Below are 18723 nucleotides of genomic sequence, written 5' to 3' on the forward strand. Positions count from 1 at the left end.
ACGCAAGTGAGGAAAGTTCTCTGACCACCATTCACTTGGGAGTGGACAGAAACGATTCTTTTACATATGACTCAAGCAGCTCACAACTTCCGGTCTTTGACCAAGTATCCTCTGGGTAGCCTAAGAACATCCGTTTGAAGGCGAGCTAAAGTGAGAAGGCGAAATATCCCCTACATAGGGGACCCGCCACGTAAAAAAACACCCCCAATGAAAGGAAGCAACAAGCCTCGGATGACAGACCCCCCTTTTGATGACGACCATGGCAAACGAAATAAGGACTACGAATTAAGGGCAGGCACCTGGAATGTCCCGTCCCTTCATCGGGAAGGTGCCGCTGCTCAGCTGGTTGATGTCCTCGTGAAAATAAAGGCTAACATCACCGCCGTCCAAGAAATGCGATGGACGAGACAAGGACAGAGACGAGTAGGTCCTTGTGCCATTTACTACAGTGGCCATAGAAAGGAGCGCATGTTTGGTGTGGGATTCGTGGTGGGAGAGAGACTCCGGCGCCGAGTACTATCATTCACTCCGGTGAATGAACGTCTAGCCACAATCCGCATCAAAGCAAGGTTCTTCAACATATCGCTGATTTGCGCCCACGCCCCGACGGAAGAGAAGGACGAGGTCACCAAAGATGCCTTCTATGAGCGCTTGGAGTGCGCTTATGAGAACTGCCCCCGCCACGATGTCAAAATCGTGCTTGGCGACTTTAACGCCAGGGTGGGCAAAAAAGGTATCTTTGGCACTACGGTCGGTAAATTCAGCCTCCACGAGGAAACATCCCCAAATGGGTTGAGGCTGATCGACTTCGCCGGGGCTCGAAATATGGTTATCTGTAGTACTAAGCATAAAAAGATTCACTCAGATGTAGTTCAAGCATAAAAAGATTCATCAAGCTACCTGGCTGTCTCCGGATCGAAAAACTACCAACCAGATCGATCATGCTGTGATAGATGGAAGACACGTCTCCAGTGTTTTAGATGTGCGTGCGCTCCGAGGTCCTAACATCGACTCGGACCACTATCCTGTTGCAGCCAAGATTCGCACCCGCCTCTGCGCAGCAAAAAGCGCACGTCAACAAACACAAGGAAGGTTCGACGTCGAGAAGCTATTGATATCATCGGCCTCAAACCCGCGCCGTTAGTTCTGCTTTCTCCAGGCTGGACAAGGAAGCACAGAAAATGGGTCTGGCAGTGAACGAGGGCAAGACGAAATATCTCCTGTCATCAAACAAACAGTCGTCGCACTCGCGACTTGGCTCTCACGTCACTATTGACAACGTCCGGTGTGTTTTACGTGGGCACCTGCTGGCGACAGCCTTACTCCACGCGTCACTATTGACAGTCATAACTTTGACGTTGTAGATAATTTCGTATATTTAGGAACCAGTATTAACACCACCAACAATGTCAGCCTGGAAATCCAACGCAGGATTACTCTTGCCAACAGGTGCTACTTCGGACTGAGTAGGCGATTAAAAAGTAAAGTCCTCTTTCGACGAACTCTATAAGTCGCTCATAATTCCCGTCCTGCTATATGGTGCAGAGGCTTGGACGATGACAGCAACTGATGAGTCGACGTTCGAGTTTTCGAGAGAAAAGTTCTGCGAAAGATTTATGATCCTTTGCGCATTGGCTGCTCCGAATATCGCATTCGATGGAACGATGAGCTATACGACGACATCGACATAGTCCAGCGAATTAAAAGACAGCGGCTACGCTGGCTAGGTCATGTTGGCCGGATGGACGAAAACACTCCAGCTCTGAAAGTATTCGACGCAGTACCCGCCGGGTGAAGCAGAGAAAGAGGAAGACCTTCACTCCATTGGAAGGATCAAGTGGAGAAGGAGCTGGCTTCGCTTGGAATATCCAATTGGCGCCACGTAGCGAAAAGAAGATACGACTGGCGCGCTGCTGTTAACTCGGCTATAATCGCGTGAGCGGTGTCCACGCCAATTAAGAAGAAGAAGACTGGCTCATAGATTATTCATGAATACAAATCTCACGGCTATTCAAATCATATTTTATGCCTACGCGGTGTTGGTAAAGAGTGGTTTTAGTGACTTCGTAAAAGCTACAAAACTGAAACTTCTTTATTTCTCATCTTTTCATATAATCATTTTCTTAAAGCTTCATCTTACATTCTTGGAAGTGCAAACCTTAGGTTGTTAGATGATTCCCTGAAGTTTTCTTTTGAAATAGCACAAGAAATCACATCAAAACATCGTTAAATTACTAATACTATACATAGGAGCATTTTCCTTCAAAAACCGAACAAAAATGAAAATTACTAACTTCAGCGATGCTACTCAAAATTAATTTTTTTAGTACCTAAGTAACCGTTCTACAATGTACCGGTTAAATGAATGACTTTTAGCCCGCTATATTGCCACACAAGTAGTCGGAACCTAGACTTCGTTCAGAACGCACGTGCTTATTCGCAAAACTCTCTATTGTTCTCGAAATTGCAAGTGGTTTTTTGTGTTGCTTGAAGTGAATTCTGGAAAATATTTTTTATGGATTCTGGACAAAATGGTACGTCTTTAATATTAATGTTATAAAGATTAATTTAGTTAATGTATAATTTTGTTTTTTTTCGGAAAACAATGAGTCATTAAAAAAACAAAAAAACATATACGATTAAATATTTTCCTCGTCTTTGGAACATAATATTCCTTTCATATTCCTATGTTACTCTGTGAAAATGAGCGAGATCGGACTACAACCACGCCTACTTCCCATATAACACAATTTAAAAATCCATTTGATTCTTTCACTTTCCAGTACACAAATAAAGAATTAATTAATATAACGGAATAAAATTTTGCGGTAATAATTCTCTTAGAGTAAGCCACCTTTTAACCAATAATTGTTCAAATCCAATCAAAACTGTTCAATCCCCTAGGTAACGAATATGTGGACCCCAGTACCTATAGTTGACTTTTGACCGAAAATATCGTTTAATGTGTGATATATGAAATTGAAATTCACATAGAATCCTTTCCTGGCAATAGTATTTCATTGTGTCAAAAATGGGTTGAATCGGGTCAATACCTTCCTGAGCCCCCTTATACCTAATATAAAGGTTTTAGAACTTCTCGGTCACTTTATTTTGAATATATCCGCCAATATTTGAGTCATCTCAATTAAAATTGCAGAACATGTTTTATTCACAACAGTGTATCTTTGCGCCTTAAATAGATACAAATGCGCGAAAACTTTACCCCCCTCTACAACTATTACCAAGATTTTCGGACATCCACTTGACCTTGCTCCATATAATTGGTGATTGTATGTAAGGTACCTAAGTGAGACCGAGGGAACATTTTTTTGAGTATGTGACATATTAATAATATATGGGATGAGCAAAAATAGATTAAATCTGGTCGACACTACCCCCTGCTCAAATATAAGTATTCAATATAAAATGTTCAGTTGCACCCGAATTTAGTCCTTCCTTACATGTTTTATTTTAATATATTGCATTATTACATTCAATCATGCATTCTTATTCATTTTCATTCATAAAATCACTTTAAATAATTTTGTCCGGTTTTTGAGAACAAATGCTCCTATGTGCGACATTGAAAATATTTTGAAAACACATTTGTATGCTGTGGAATCTAAGTCGTTCGGACCGACAATGTGTGTTTTCGAAGAGTTTTCACTGACAACTATCAATAGCGGCAATCTCTTGCTCTTGCAAGATTGCACGATGACACAAAATGCAAAAATCCTATACCGAAATATGCAAGACCAAGAGAGCACCCATTGCAGAATCTAGTGATATGTATATGACGGCACGAAAATAAACGTGGGGTTTGGTCTGACATATTTATAGCCATTGCAAATTTTTCTGCGTGTGTTTGTTGTTGTGCCGTTGCACCAAGAGGAAAATTCTGCAATTTCTGCACCGCCCAAGGTTTTGCAAGAGCAAGAGAATCCCCCTAATATGAGAATATCAAGCGACAGCTGTTTTTTTATATGGAATGAAAACAAATATCAAATGACACTTTAGGGACGGCAAAATATGTATGTCTTCCAAAAACATCGATTAAACTAGAGCAGGCACCAATTATAATGAGTGGAATGTAAGTTTTCAAGTAGTTTTCAGCGAAAACTGTGTTTTCGTTTGACAGATTTTACATGGACGAAAACACAAGTTTTCGTGCGAAAACCAGTTTTTCCCACGAAAACATGTTTTCGTTGTCGGTCCGAACATAGTATAAGAGATACATATATACAACAAATGTTGGCAGGTTTTGTGTCAGACAAGAACATGAGATGCGTACTTAGGACGGTCCGAGTACTTCTCGAACCACTTGAAAATAAATTAAGGGGAGTTTGTAGAAGAAAGGTCGGTATGCGAACATACCGCGCTCTGTATAGTGTAATTTATATTGTTGAATAAACAAATCTAAATCTGGAGGAAAATATTTTCAAAACCGAGCTCAATTTGGCTTGAAGTATTTTAATTGGAAAGTGTGTAATTTCGTTTTTTTGTTAATAATTCATATAATTTTTATACCATTTAACTGACGTCATTTTTATTTTTAATTTTAATGCGATTTAACAGAACTCAAATCTCATTTTATTAAAATAAAATTTAATATTATACGTGATTAGCAGCCCGCCCCGGCTTCACACGGGTATTAAACAATCATTTCAAAAGTTATAATTTTGTACACACTCTCCCAGACATACTTTCTCGGTTTTACGTGGGATCATTAAGAATTAGGTAAATGAAGGAAATTCGAACATGAAAGTATATTTTTTTTTTGTATTATAACTATTTTTTTAATTTTGGTTAAAAGACTTTTATTATATATTTTACTTTATCTGCTCCTGAAAAATAATTTATTTAGTCAGAGGTCCCTGTCTACGATATTTGTTGTTAACTTGTTTTGTGGCAGCAATATAAATTAATTTTCAGGACCTCCGATCTGGGATAGACCAACATACAGTTGGCCATGAGTAAAACATTCTTTTCGTAGATCAATCCATACTGATTCGAAAGTTTGGCCTTGGGACTTGTTTGTAGTTAGAGCGAAAGATGTTTTCACTGGAAATTGAAGCCGTTTAAATGGGATCGGCAGATTACTTGGGATCATCGGAATCCTCGGTATATGAAGTAGTTGACCAGCTGCTGTGCCGGTGATAATGGTTGTTACAACTAAGTTGTCCTTCAATTCCTTAATAAGAAGCCTCCTCCGTTGCACATGCTCGGGACTTAAATTCCTCAAAAGCTTGCATGGAATTCCAATTTTTAAAGCCAATTCATGTGGTGGCAGTCCAGAACGGTTCAATGAATTTAAAAGCTCCTAGGGATAATAGACAGCGTCTTCAATATTAGTAATGGTGTCTATCGATTTGTATCGGGAACTTTTTAAATAATTAAATCTGGACTTTTTGAATAATTAAATCGTTTATTCCGTTGACACTATCATTCCTGGGTGACACTATTGCCCTAGAACACAACCAATGAAATTTCTTTTCGAGCAAAGTCTCGATGTCCGTGTATACTCCACCTATTAAAATTTCTAAACTATGGACTATTTGGCCTAGGGACTCATCCTGAAGAATATTACAATTACTCCTTAAATTTGGAGTGGGAAAAATTCCCTCCCCAAGTTTAAGCAGTTGCTGTGAAAAATTACCATCAGTAATTCCATGAAGATGAGCTCTCATATTCGTCCGTAATTTTATATTTTCAATCGAAGTCCTTAAGGGCGACGATATTAAGCATGCATTGATGTTAATGACAGGAAGAGTCTGTCTCGCATACCTGTTAATGACAGGAAGAGTCTGTCGGAAGTCTCCAGCAAATACAAAGGTTATACCGTCCATGAGAGCAAAGGAGTTTGTACGGCCTTTTAATATTCTGTTCAAGGCCTCTATAAGTGCTTTATAGCTCATGGTGTATTCATCCTACATAATCAATGGGGCGTCTTGCAATAGTTAACCAATAGGCCCATTTTTGCGGATAGAACGTATTGAATGATGTTCAAGATTTATGGATAATGGAAGTTTAAACGCTGAATGAGCAGTTTTTCCATCCTTGAGAGAGTTGCAGCAACTTCTGACGAAGCAACTGCTATCGCTATCTTCCCTGTTTGTCTAATTTTAGCAAGTATTAAATTTGCAAGAAACGTCTTGCCAGTGTCTTGCCGCATCCAAAAAGAAATGTTGTTTTTGTTATTATTCACGCCATTACTCGCCCTTTTCACTGTATTGCCGCATAGTTAAATTCTAAATAACATTATCTGTTATAAATATATTATAAAATTATAAATGGTTCAGACCATCTTTCATTTCATGCAACGGTTTAGTCAGCTAATCCCGTTTTTTTTTTTATTTCATCATATGTAATCATTATTGGAACTAGTTACAAAATCCTTGCTGTATAATATAACAGTAATTCTTAATACTTTCGTTATGGTTTTTCTATCCTTTGATTCATAGCGTTACGGCTTAAATGGTTCAAGAGGATTGCGAACGCGTATATTCACAACTGTTTTGGATTCATCATTTTCAGAGAATCCTAAGCAAAAATTTATAAGTATTGTGAACTCATAACCAAACACTTGGGAATATTTCGCAAACTTGCACCAAAAAAACATTCCTTCGTTTTGGCGTAAAATTCAATTGCATCGGTTCGGTTATTTAAAGTTAATTTGGTTTTTATTTATTATAACGTTTAATAAAGATACATTTTGTGAAAATTTCAACTGGATTTGGTTAATAAATTATAATTATAATCAAAAATATTCCGGATAGTATGTCGTTGTAAGTAGTAATTTATTGACCATCTATAAACGCATCAAACAGCGGAATACCCAAACCAAACCAAGACCATAACGCTACTTTATGGACATTTTTTTAACGAATTTGATGCAGCATATGACGTAAGCCATTCAATCAATCCACCACTAAATATTCTGCAAATGTCCTTCCAAAATACCTTCGAGGAAACATTAACAGCAACGGAGGGTAATTTATGCGATTCGCCCAGTGCTGGTACTAAAAAGAAAAAAAGTGGATGGATAATATTAAAATAATGATCTCAGCACTTGTGACATTAAAACTAATATATATTTGAATGTGGAATTAATTAAAACTCTGACCGACTTAAAAACTGTTTCTTTATAAAACTGTAACTAGATCTTACATTTCATTTTAATTAATGTTAAAATATATTTTAAAGTGAATGATTGTGTTTTATTAATGTTTAATAAGTTGTATGTATTATGTATGTATATAAATGTGAAAATAAATATATTAATAGCGGGATTCTGTAACCAGTCTCTAGTCTCTATTTGAGACATTTTGAGGCAAAGTCTCAATTTGAGACAAGTTACTATTCACTAAACAGTCTCTAGCGTTAGTCTCAAATTATTGAGACCTGGTAGTTAGCAGGTCACAAAACTAAAACGAACTCTTGTCTGCCATTTTGAATATACTGAATAGAGATCATCATAGATATTAATCGATTGTCGTTTCTTTATATTTTGTAAGTAACTCAAACACGAAAAGGTTAAAAATAAATCAATTTTACATAAATTTCGTAAATATTACGAAACAAAGTCAACATATATTTTTATTTTCATTGATAATTATGTTTTTTGACTATGTTATAGAAAATTTAATATTTGTTATCGACATATTTATTTTCATTCAAGTGTAAAAACATCTCTGAATAATGAAATGTAATAGATTTTGTGACTGTCACTTACAGAATAGCAATATCATCTCAAGTCTCAAAAATTGTCTCTAACTTAAAATCTCAAATTTAGAGACTTGAGACTGTCTCAAGTTACTGAATCGCACGGTAAATCTAAGATGCAAACAAAGTTGCCAATTATTTCTCATTCAATATTGTTGGGAATTTTGGTCTTGGATTCCTTTATCAACATTAGTTGTTCCAATAGTTAAAGGCATGCAATGATAATATTCTGGATGGCACTTTCTAAATGGCCTGACATTAATGCAATTTAAAATTTTGAATTTTTGTTTGTAAACACCAAAAGCCTGCTCTACTTATGTGGACTCTTGTTGAGCCGAGATAATAATTAAAAGTGCTCTGCTCACGGTTGAGGGTGCCTTTTCGATTGTAATAACTAATGGCATCCACCTTTGGGGATGGTATTTTAAAAAGAGTTTCGAAGTTTTAGTCAAAACTGTCTCTCTCTCATAATTGTAAGTGAGCAGGGGTCGAATCGTTACATCCGTGCACGGATCGGCAAATATACGAAAGAAAATTACGTGGTACGTCAATCGTATGCGGTGATTGGCATTATGACATACGATAGCAAACGGATCTTAATGTATTTTCAATTCACAATAGTTTTTAAATTCCACATTGCTTTGGATCGTATTTTTAGGTCACAATAGATGTGGAACTGTCAAAACTGTTGCGAAATTTTCAATAAACTAACAAAAACTAATTAAATATCAAAATGAATCCAACTTTGTTTTTTTATTTGAGCTGAATAGTGCGGAGATAGCTATGAGAGCCGTAGGTATAAAAAAAATTATGAATCCTCATTAATAAAATTTTCTTTGTAGATGTATCGTTGAACAAAGCATTGAAATCTTAAAAAGACGGTGGAGTATTTGAGGACATGGCAAGAGAAAAAGGTATCACCCCACAAAAGTGGAAGATTTGCTAACGTTTGTGAGGCATTACATAACATCTGCATAAAATTTACAATTAGTTACGACCCTCAAAAATTGCGATTCTTATCACACACAAGAAATTGACAACGGGGTAGCGAACCGCTTCAAAGCAATTGACCAAATAAATAATTTTAATTTAAAAATGTATATATCCTTAACCTTGTAAATAATTTTATTTTTATTGTCAACTCAAATACAAAAATTTTGTTCATATAAATAATTTTCTTTTTAATTTTTAATTAGATATTCCATTCAATGGTTTCTTGTTTATGTTCTTTATTCCTAAAAATGATAAAAAAACTCAAAATTTAAAAAAAAATTGCTCACATTTCCATAAATTTGTCTATTACGATTGGTAGTTTGCGTTCGAACGACGATTCGAACGAACGGATACGTTTATATACTCGCTCACGTATGTCATCATGCCAGGTTACGATAGAAGCGTTACGATCACGTATATAAGCGTTACGATCACGTATATCATAATACGAAATACAGACTTTTACGTGACGAGTTATACGTTCACGGATGTAACGATTCGACCCCAGTATTCACACTTATACTCATTCCGTGAATAATTTGCCTGCTTCATAGTCAATTTTTTGCAAGTAGCTCAAAGTTGTGCTTAACTCATTCACTGCAAATCACTGGTTTGTTTGATGGATATCGAAAATTGTTTAAAATAAAAAAATAATAATGGAACATTATGGATAAAAGTAAACATAGTTACAATATACATACATATGTATGCTCATTTCAGTTCGTATGCGATTTATCGCATTTAATATAAACTAAATGTACGTCTTGGGACATATATTTGTTAATAATGTATTATTATATAAATATATAAATATTTGCTTTATAAAAATATATTTATGCATTTCAGATATAATCTAGAAGCTGGATGCTATTGAGACCCATACGGTAAATGTGGTGTTGATGACCTTCTCACTGCCATACAAAAGCAATTAAAAGGCAAAGTAAGTTAAAAAAACAAAACGGTAACTATATTTAAATTATTAATTTTCTAGATGTCAGAAAAGGTCGAAGTGGAAGCGTAAAGCAAATTCCGCGTCAAAGCGGCAAAGATGCACCACTCAATTAGCAGAAACAGCGAAAAACGCTACTACCTTCCTCAGTTGCCGACCTTACAGCAGGCATGGATAATATAATACGAATCTCTCGCATTGGCTGTCATTTTTCTCTCAAACGCGTTCCCTGCATTTACAAAGTGTTTAATTTAGTGTTTTGTATAATTTATCGAAAAAGCCAAAAGTAAAGAAATGTGGGGTGTAGTATATAAGTATATACAGCAGTGGTCGGCAAGTGCCGAGTGCACGCATACAAAAATATTCTTGCTTGTGTATGTGGCAAAAATACTCATTGCCGCTGTCAAATTGTAAGCCCAAAAAATTTTGCGCGCAAATAATATATACTTTTTTGAAAATTTCACAGAACACTTTAAAAATAACTGAGAAGTATTAGATATTACAAAATAAAAAATATCAGAACTGCTTTTCGAAAATTTTAAAAATCATTCCCTTGTAAGGGGTAGAAGTCTGAAAAAATGTTAAACGTATTCTGAATAATATTGGAAAAATGCGCAAAGCTAATTCGATTCACCTTGCAGTGCTAGCGCCCCGGAAGGTGACGTGATAGGTCGCGTGGATTATATAAGTATGTACATACATATGTCATTTTCAAGCTTAAAAATAAAACACACTAATCCACATATTTGTTTACTTCTTTGTTTATTGTTTACTTCAGGTATTTTTCATTATAACTAAGAAAAAAACGTGAATGTATTTAATTTCACTAAAATTATAAAAAAAAATAAAAACTTCAATTTGTTAATCATAAAAAGTTTATACATATGTAATCCGCACAACTACTGCAGGGTTAAATATATGAATATTTAATTAAAAAAAATATTATTAATATTATTTAAAATTATAGGTTAACTTTTCGTTTACTGTTTGCACCTTAAGTTTAACCATTAAACAGTTCTTAAAATGTCATCTATATTTATATCAGTTTTGTTAAGTTTAATTCTCATGAGGTCTTCTAAATTCGTGTCTGTTAAACGATTCCCATGTTTGCTTTTAATGATTTTTAATATAGAAAAAGCGTTTTCGCACATATAGGAGGTGCCAAACATTGAATAGAGCTTATATATTTCGGTTGTGCAATTCGGGTATTTTTTTTTACATATTTGCTTCCAAAACTCCTTTCCCGTCGCCAAAGGTAATGAGACATCTTCTATCATTTGTTGTATTTCTTTTCTAATTGCGGGGCTTTGATTTTGTACATCAGAAACATAAGTGTTATTGTGTAGGTCTATAGCCGGTAATATTTTTTTAAAATCTTCAAATCTCTTGTTTCTGTTGTGAAATATTTCCTCACTTGTTGTAAAGAATTCTTGAAATAAAGAATCTGAAATACATAAATTAAGTGATCCAGTTTACGGCAGTGAGCTTCTATTTTTATTTCTTAATTTTTCATTTAAAATTTGTAATTTTCTTTGGGTTTGCTGATATATAATGCAATGAAATGTTGGCACATCAATATGTTTGGTTAAATGCCCAATAAAGCCCTTCTTTTTTCCAACCATCACCTTTGCTCCATCTGTGCAGACAGCACTCAATTTATTTTTGTCAATAATTGAAAAAACTCTCTCATTAACAGCTTTCCACAATGTTTGTCCATTTACATGACCATGCAAAGAAACTAACCCAACAAATTCCTCATAAGTAACCAAATTTTCGTGGACTGTTTTCAAAAAAATTATTAATTGGCATGTATTACCTATGTCAGTACTGTCATCTAAACAAATAGAAAAAAAACAAACATTCCTGAAGGCGTTTTTTCAAATCCTCAAAATTACTAATTTTTGCTGTACGGCGATTAAGAGTTCTGGCTGATAATGGAATCGTTTCAACAAGCAAAGCCATATCTTTGCCACTTTGGCCAAAGCAATTTAAAACATTTTCAACAAGATTTTTTACAAAAGGACCGTCTTCATATGGACGACATTTCTTTGCCAATGCAAGCGCAACAACATAAGAGGCTTTTAATATTTGGCGTTCTTCACAATTTTGATTATGATCTGGCTATTTTAAAAATTTATTGAACACTTTGGCTTTCATTTCGACAAGTAGTTCCGCTCTTTCATCATTTTTGTACTTTTCATAATCAATATGGTGTGACATGTTATATGATTATGTTATATTTGCTGCATTTTGCTAATTGTGTCGAACAAATGTAGCATTGCGGCTTTTTTAAATAATTTTCAAAGAAAAAAAACATCAATTCCCAAGAATTGTCAAACATATTTTTGCAGTGTATTTGAATTAAATAAGCGCGCATAATGTTGCTTTAACAAAAGTCAAGCTGAGACCAGGAATAAAGGGATGTTAAACTTATTCCAGTGTGAGAGCGCCTCAAAATTAGCGTTTTTTATAACATTTTTCATTATGGCCAGATTGGACAAAATAATAATTTTTGGGCATTTAAATTGAACCACCCAACATTTAGTACGAATAAAAATTATTTATTATATGGAGAAACTATTTAAATCTTTTTAACGAATATTATAACAACTGACTTTTGTCCTTTCAATACCCAATAATAGGATTTAAGCTTTATACCTCGCAATCATTAAATGTTTTTAATCATTTTCCACTGATAACAAAACTATGATGCTTCAAATTACAAAACGTTTCATCAAATATCTTTAAATTTCACAAATTTATTTAATTTTCATTGTTTTACATTTTTATAAGAGGTCTTGAACGATGCAACAAATCCCTCCGTTTACATATTTTTTTGGTAAGATTTCAATCTGGCCATGGCTTGTTTCCAATTGATAAACGTCAAAACCTACTGAACTCGATTAGCTGTCAAAGTTCAGTAGGTTTTGACGTTTAGCAATTGCTCTCTCACTTCCAGTGAGAAAGGAGTTAAACATCTCTTTATCTCCTGAGACTAGCTGCTTTGTGTATACAAATCTCTTGCGTGAATTGCCGATCGTGTCTGTGTAAAAACACGATTGCAGTCGGGCCCGCGGGTCTATGGGCTGCCTACCACTGATATACAGGGATGGGCACATTTTTAGCCCGGAAAGTTAGCAAAGTGCGCACGAGGGCTAGATGAGGGGAATATCAGTTTACGGAGGGAAGGACATAAAAAGTTGCGAAAAAAATCAATTACATTCCTCCATAACTTAATGTTCATCGCAGAATGCAGAGATAAAGAGATCCCCAACTGGATTGGGTAGGTTTTGACGTTTTGCAATTGGAATGACTGGAACGGCCAGATTGAAATTATACCAAAATTAATGTGAACGAAGGAATTTGTTGCCGCCGAAGGAATTTGTTGCCGCCGCTAATAAAAATTAAAAAAATGCGAAATTTAAATATATTTCATGACACGTTTTGCTATTTGATGCATAGAATAATTAATTTTCAATTAAAAATGACTAAAAACATTTATTAATTGAGAACTAATAGGCTTACTTCACCTTCATCTGAAATATAAAAAGTTAGTTGTTTTAATATATCATAAAATCATAATAAAGGATTTAAGTAGTTTCGCCATATATTAAAAGGATGGATGTTTTAATTTAAATGCCCAAAAATTCTTATTTTGTTCGATGTGACCATAATGGAAAATGTTACAAAAAACGTTGGAAAAAGTTGGGCATCCCATTATCTCTGGCAGAATGGTTGCGGCAATACTGACATTGTACACAAATTAAAGAGCGGAAGTTTACTTCATATCGGAATTGTACAGTTGTGTGAACCAAAAGAGGTAAACATGATTTGCAGGTCTTAGAGTTTCGCATTAATATTTATTTTTATTTACCTTTGCATGGAGGGAAATTCTAATCACTGGTAGGAAAAATTATATGAGTTATACTCGTATCTAAAAAACAATTTTATTTAATAAGAAAACAGCACATTTTAAAACTTCATAACACCTTATGGTTGTTCCTATTTTGTGCACACCACTGTACATGCGATAGAACAGTAATGGTGGTGATGCCAGGTGTAAAAATTCATTTTAGCTACAATTGGGAAAACTTTTCTCAAGTTGTGGGATTTTATACGTACATATGCAAGGCAGTTTTATATATCTGCATATATAAAAAAAAGATACTTGTGACCATAATATATATTTTGTTTAAACATATTGCACTTCCATTTAATGAAAATGCTTATATAAATATATATATATTAATATTTGTGATATTTTTAGTTTGGTTGTTTTATCAAAATATTCACAGAATTGAGGTTTTTTTCTATAATTGTTCTGTTAAATTTAAAAAATCTAAGTAGCCTCTGGAAATGAATTAAAATAATAATACGCACTATAGAAAGGGAACACATATTTTCAAAAATATAAGAAATCATCAAATAAAAATATATGAGCGCGGTATGGCATTATTGATTGAGAGTGGCTGAGAACACAAATAGAATACAAACGCTAATGGCAGAAACATCGTATTTCGCTTCTCCCTCCGCTACGAGCGGCAAGCGTTTTGTTCTCGTTTTCATGCGAACAATGTTGTCATTACTCAATACGCATATGTAGTTTTGCACACACATAACTTTTCAATTATAATTTTTCTCAATATAAAATATCAAAACTGAAATCAAACTAGTAAAACCAGTTTATATATTTATAAATAATAGCACTCGATTCTGATTTTGAGTTAGTTTAAGAAAATTTCAAATATATTGAAGACAATTTTTATAATTACTACAGTATATTGAGCCTGGCAACCCTGCGTTGTGAGAGAGCAATTAGCTGAGTCGTTTCTATGGGGAAACCCCAAGTCGTTGGAAATTCTACGGTAAGCGGGCGGTAGAAGCGTTGTTGGGTAATTATTTACATTGCGCTCTCATAAGATTCATTTGTGTATATGCATTTGAAGAAACAGTGGTTCATAACCTGAAGTTATTACTTTTTATAAAGAAGAAGAAGAAATAACCTGGTTTGAAACTTTTTGCTTCGAAAATTATATCTATGTTTCGAAACACATACACTTGCAAACAATTTTTTTTCAAAAACCAAATTAAACAAACATAAAATAAGAAGTAGGTTATCTGATTTAAATTTTGGTACAATTATGCGTGTAGCTACAGCAAATGAGATTAAACCAAACATAGAAATTACTATATGAAATAAACTAAATTAAATGCTGTTATAAGAACATATTAAAATAATTATTACTAAAAGTAAATATTTATTATACTTTTTGTTATTTGTCTTACATTTTATAAATTTATAGTAGTTACAAAAAAACTTAAAATTGTTAGGCAATTTTACAGTTATTACCCACAGTGCAACTTTCCATATATGCGCGCTCTCATTTGTAAACATGGTGTGGCAAAATACGTTGCTCTGATTTGTAAATATGGAGTGATAAAATACGTTGCTCTCACTTCCCTCTTCATGTTTGCCCGCGATGATCCCCTCATATAGCCCTCAAAATGTGAACTCGTGCCCGAACAGGCAAAATGCCACTCGAACAGGCAAAATGCCCACCCCTGAGTATACATATATTGTATACATGTATCTTGAATATGTGACGTTTTTTTATGAATTGTTTTGTTTTTCTGTTTATTTATTATTTTAAATTGTTACATTAATTAGAAAAAATTTAATTACTTATCTTCGTACTTATTAGTACTAGCATACAAATTGTGATGTCTTTTGTAAATTGTGAAACTCTAAATAATTTTGCTTAAAATAAAAGGAAATTATTTATTAATGATATATATTTACTAATATTTGATTCAAACGTCATAATGTGCAATATTTCACCCATAAAAATATCACTTACTGATATTCAGATATTCTTATGTAGTGAGTTCTTATTAATAAAATGTAACCCTGTTTTTAGATTTATCGGTGGTGAGTTTTCTTCTGAATGTATTTGTTTAAGGTTGGTACGCAGCTCTCAAGTAATTGCTCAAGAAAAAAATACATTATTTCTCAAGTAATTTTGACAGCTGGTTACGCATTGTGAATGATCCACATTAGAAGAGCAAGAAAGAATAAACAAAAAAAAACAAACTTTGTGCGTAATATGTATGTGTGTATGTGTATGGTAACATAAATATTTTCATTGAGATTTAAGAAATGTTGTTGATGATTGGTAGGTTTTATACAACATTTCAAAATGGAATATACTTCATAATAATGATTTCAACAAATTTAGGATGAATTTGACGATTACTTCGATTTTCCTTCAAGAAACAATTGTTGATTTGATGTTTCTTCGCAAAACCAAGTTTGCCATATTCACATTTTACTGAAAAAAAGTATTAAAAATTAGTACTAGATTTCTTGAGAGCTGCGTACTAGCACAAGTAAATTTATCGCAGGAAAGTTTCTTGACCGTTTCTTAAGCGTTTTTTTATATGCAGTTTTTACGTTTCTTGAGAGCTGCGTACTAAGCTTTACAATTGACAGACAGAAAACATAATAATTTTAATTTAGAAATCCAATCCCAAGATATTTTATATACTGAAAACTCAATTTCCAATTGATGGTTTCATATAACGGATAACGATTTGTCAATTTGTATATGTCAAACGGCAAATTACCACCCAGGATTGTATCCTATTGCATGCAAAAATTTAGAAATAATTGAAGCGTGTTTAAAAATTGCACAAAAAAAAACAACTGATTTAACATTGACAACAAGTAATATTGAACAGATATGCAAAGTAATTCAATATAATAATTTAAATACACACAACACCATAAGGTTTTCTAGAGTTGAGCTTATGTATGTACATATGTAAACAAAGCAAAGGTTTATTACTGTATATACTGAGCTGATCATGTCATTGGAAGAACACCTGCGCTTCGTGGAAGAAAAACTAATAAAAAAAGGAAATCACGAATGAGTGATTAATGCAGTTGTAAAATAAATAAAGGCAGTGTTGACAGCGTCTTGCCATTTCCACCAGAGATAAAGAGATGTCCAACTCTCCTGTCATTGGAAATGAGAGAGCAGCTCACCTACCCAATTTTGACAGTTGATTAGATCTAGTAGGTTTTCATGTTTCGCAACTGGAAGAAAAGAGACGACCGCATTGAAATTCCCCCAAAATAAAAGAATGGAGGAATTCGTAACGGACATCGGTTCTTCGAAGAAAATTAGTGTTGTTATTAATTAAAAAAAAAAAAAAAAAAAAAAAAGTGGTAAGTGATAAGTGATAAGTGCAATAGTGAAATTTTCTGAAGTGAATATATCACTGAAAATAAAAGGATAATACAGCAAATATAAACGTAAGTGACCTTTAAGTAATTTGCGTACATAATTAAACACAATTTAAGGTTCGTATTCAGCTCTCAAGTATTTGTTTAAGAAAAATAATGCATTCTTTCTTCAAGTAATTTTTTATAGCTGGTTACGCATTGTGAATGATCCACATTAAAAGAGCAAGAGAGAATAAACAAGCTTTGTGTGTAATGTGTATGCATGCATGTGTATAGTAACATAAATATTTTCATCGCGATTTAAGGAATGTGGATGAAGATTGGTAGGTTCTATTCATAATCAAAATGAACTATACTTCATAATAATAATTTTAACTAATTTAGGATGAATTTAACGATTACTTTGAATTTCCTTCAAGAAACAATTGTTGATTTCATGTTTCTTCGCAAAACCAGGTTTGCCATATTCGCATTTTATTGAAAAAATGTATTAAAAATTAGTACTAGATTTCTTTAGAGCTGCATAGTATCACAAAAAAATGTACCGCAGGACATTTTCTTGACCATTTCTTAAGCGTTTTTTTATATGAAGTTTTTACATTTCTTGAGAGCTGGATACTAAGCTTTAATTTGCAGAAAAAAAGACCGAAAACACCAATGTGGAAGAAATCAAATTCCTTTAGGAAAATTGCTTCTAATTTATTTAAATAATCTAAAAATTCCTGTGGCGGTCTTACTAAACTACACCTGCCAACTTGTCTCTGTTGAATAAAATAAAATTCTCGTGAAATATCTTCATCTCCTATATATGGCAAGGGTTGGGAGCAAGCGTGTGTCTTATAAATTTTTAAATAAAAATAACCACAGAAATACGAATATGCGTTTTCTTTTAAGAAATCTACTTCTAAATCTAATTCTAAATTTTCTCCTACGCTATCCGATTAAAGGTGTGGTCTGGTCGCGGTAGACCTTGAAATTTTTGCCAAGAAAGATCCCGTACCACTTTGTCATTGCACACACTTGCTATTATTTGATGAGACTGTGCAATTGAAAAGGTTTCGTTTTCTGGAACGGGTTCGCAGTTTCCCTTTACTACGATATTGGCGTATCGCAACCCGCAAGATTTTTTAAAAAGATTGCAAAACATGTAAGGAGTAATCCTTACACTTCTTCCCCCTCCTCTTCTAATATGTCCGAAGTAGTGTTCTAAATTGTCCTGGCAGAGTCTTCGCGTCTGTAGGTTAGTGAAGCCTGACTGTGACAAAAATCGCCACAAACGTCTTAAACTACTTATGTTTAAAATCCAACCCTTAATATAATTAAAAGAATTTGTTATGTCAGACCCATTTTCGTCTTCTATTCTAATTGTCTTTAAAATTCCTGCTGCCTCATCTAAAAATTCTAACTGGTCGTCTGACGCCGAAAAAATTTTTTTTGTTGGCAAAATAGCTTCAAAGTTGCTGCTATTAAAAATATCAAATAGCTTATTAAAAAATAAAAGATATTCCGCGGTACTTAAAAATCGAGCAATTAGGGCACGACAAAAACCCTGAACTGTATGAAGCGAGCATATCAGAGGCTACAGTGTCGCTCATAACCTGGGATGCCAGCTTCACGCTCATTTTTTGAAAGTTATTAGGAAACATATGTGCTTCAGACAGTTTAGGGGCGCAACGCAAGAGATTTTGGGAATCCTTATTATAGAAATGTACAATGTCATCCCAACTCACCGGACGCGATTTAAAACTGACTTTATTTTTTGAATTTTCTAAACAATTCCTAGTGCTTTTTAAAAGGTGGGGGCTATCAAAAA

General features: G+C 34.0%; 1 protein-coding gene and 1 long non-coding RNA gene across 2 annotated transcripts in view; one reads left to right on the forward strand and one right to left on the reverse strand.

Annotated features, from left to right (window-relative positions):
* Positions 1–18723, reverse strand: part of LOC126764866 (eukaryotic initiation factor 4A) — a 44609-nt gene that overhangs the window by 22952 nt on the left and 2934 nt on the right. The gene's annotated exons all lie outside the window — the stretch shown is intronic.
* LOC126764995 (uncharacterized) lies at positions 2458–10409 on the forward strand. Its single transcript, XR_007668213.1, has 3 exons — positions 2458–2534; positions 9562–9655; positions 9707–10409. It is a non-coding gene; the product is annotated as an uncharacterized LOC126764995 (long non-coding RNA).

The sequence above is a fragment of the Bactrocera neohumeralis genome, unplaced genomic scaffold (genome assembly GCF_024586455.1).
Source record: "Bactrocera neohumeralis isolate Rockhampton unplaced genomic scaffold, APGP_CSIRO_Bneo_wtdbg2-racon-allhic-juicebox.fasta_v2 cluster10, whole genome shotgun sequence".
Classification (NCBI taxonomy): domain Eukaryota; kingdom Metazoa; phylum Arthropoda; class Insecta; order Diptera; family Tephritidae; genus Bactrocera; species Bactrocera neohumeralis.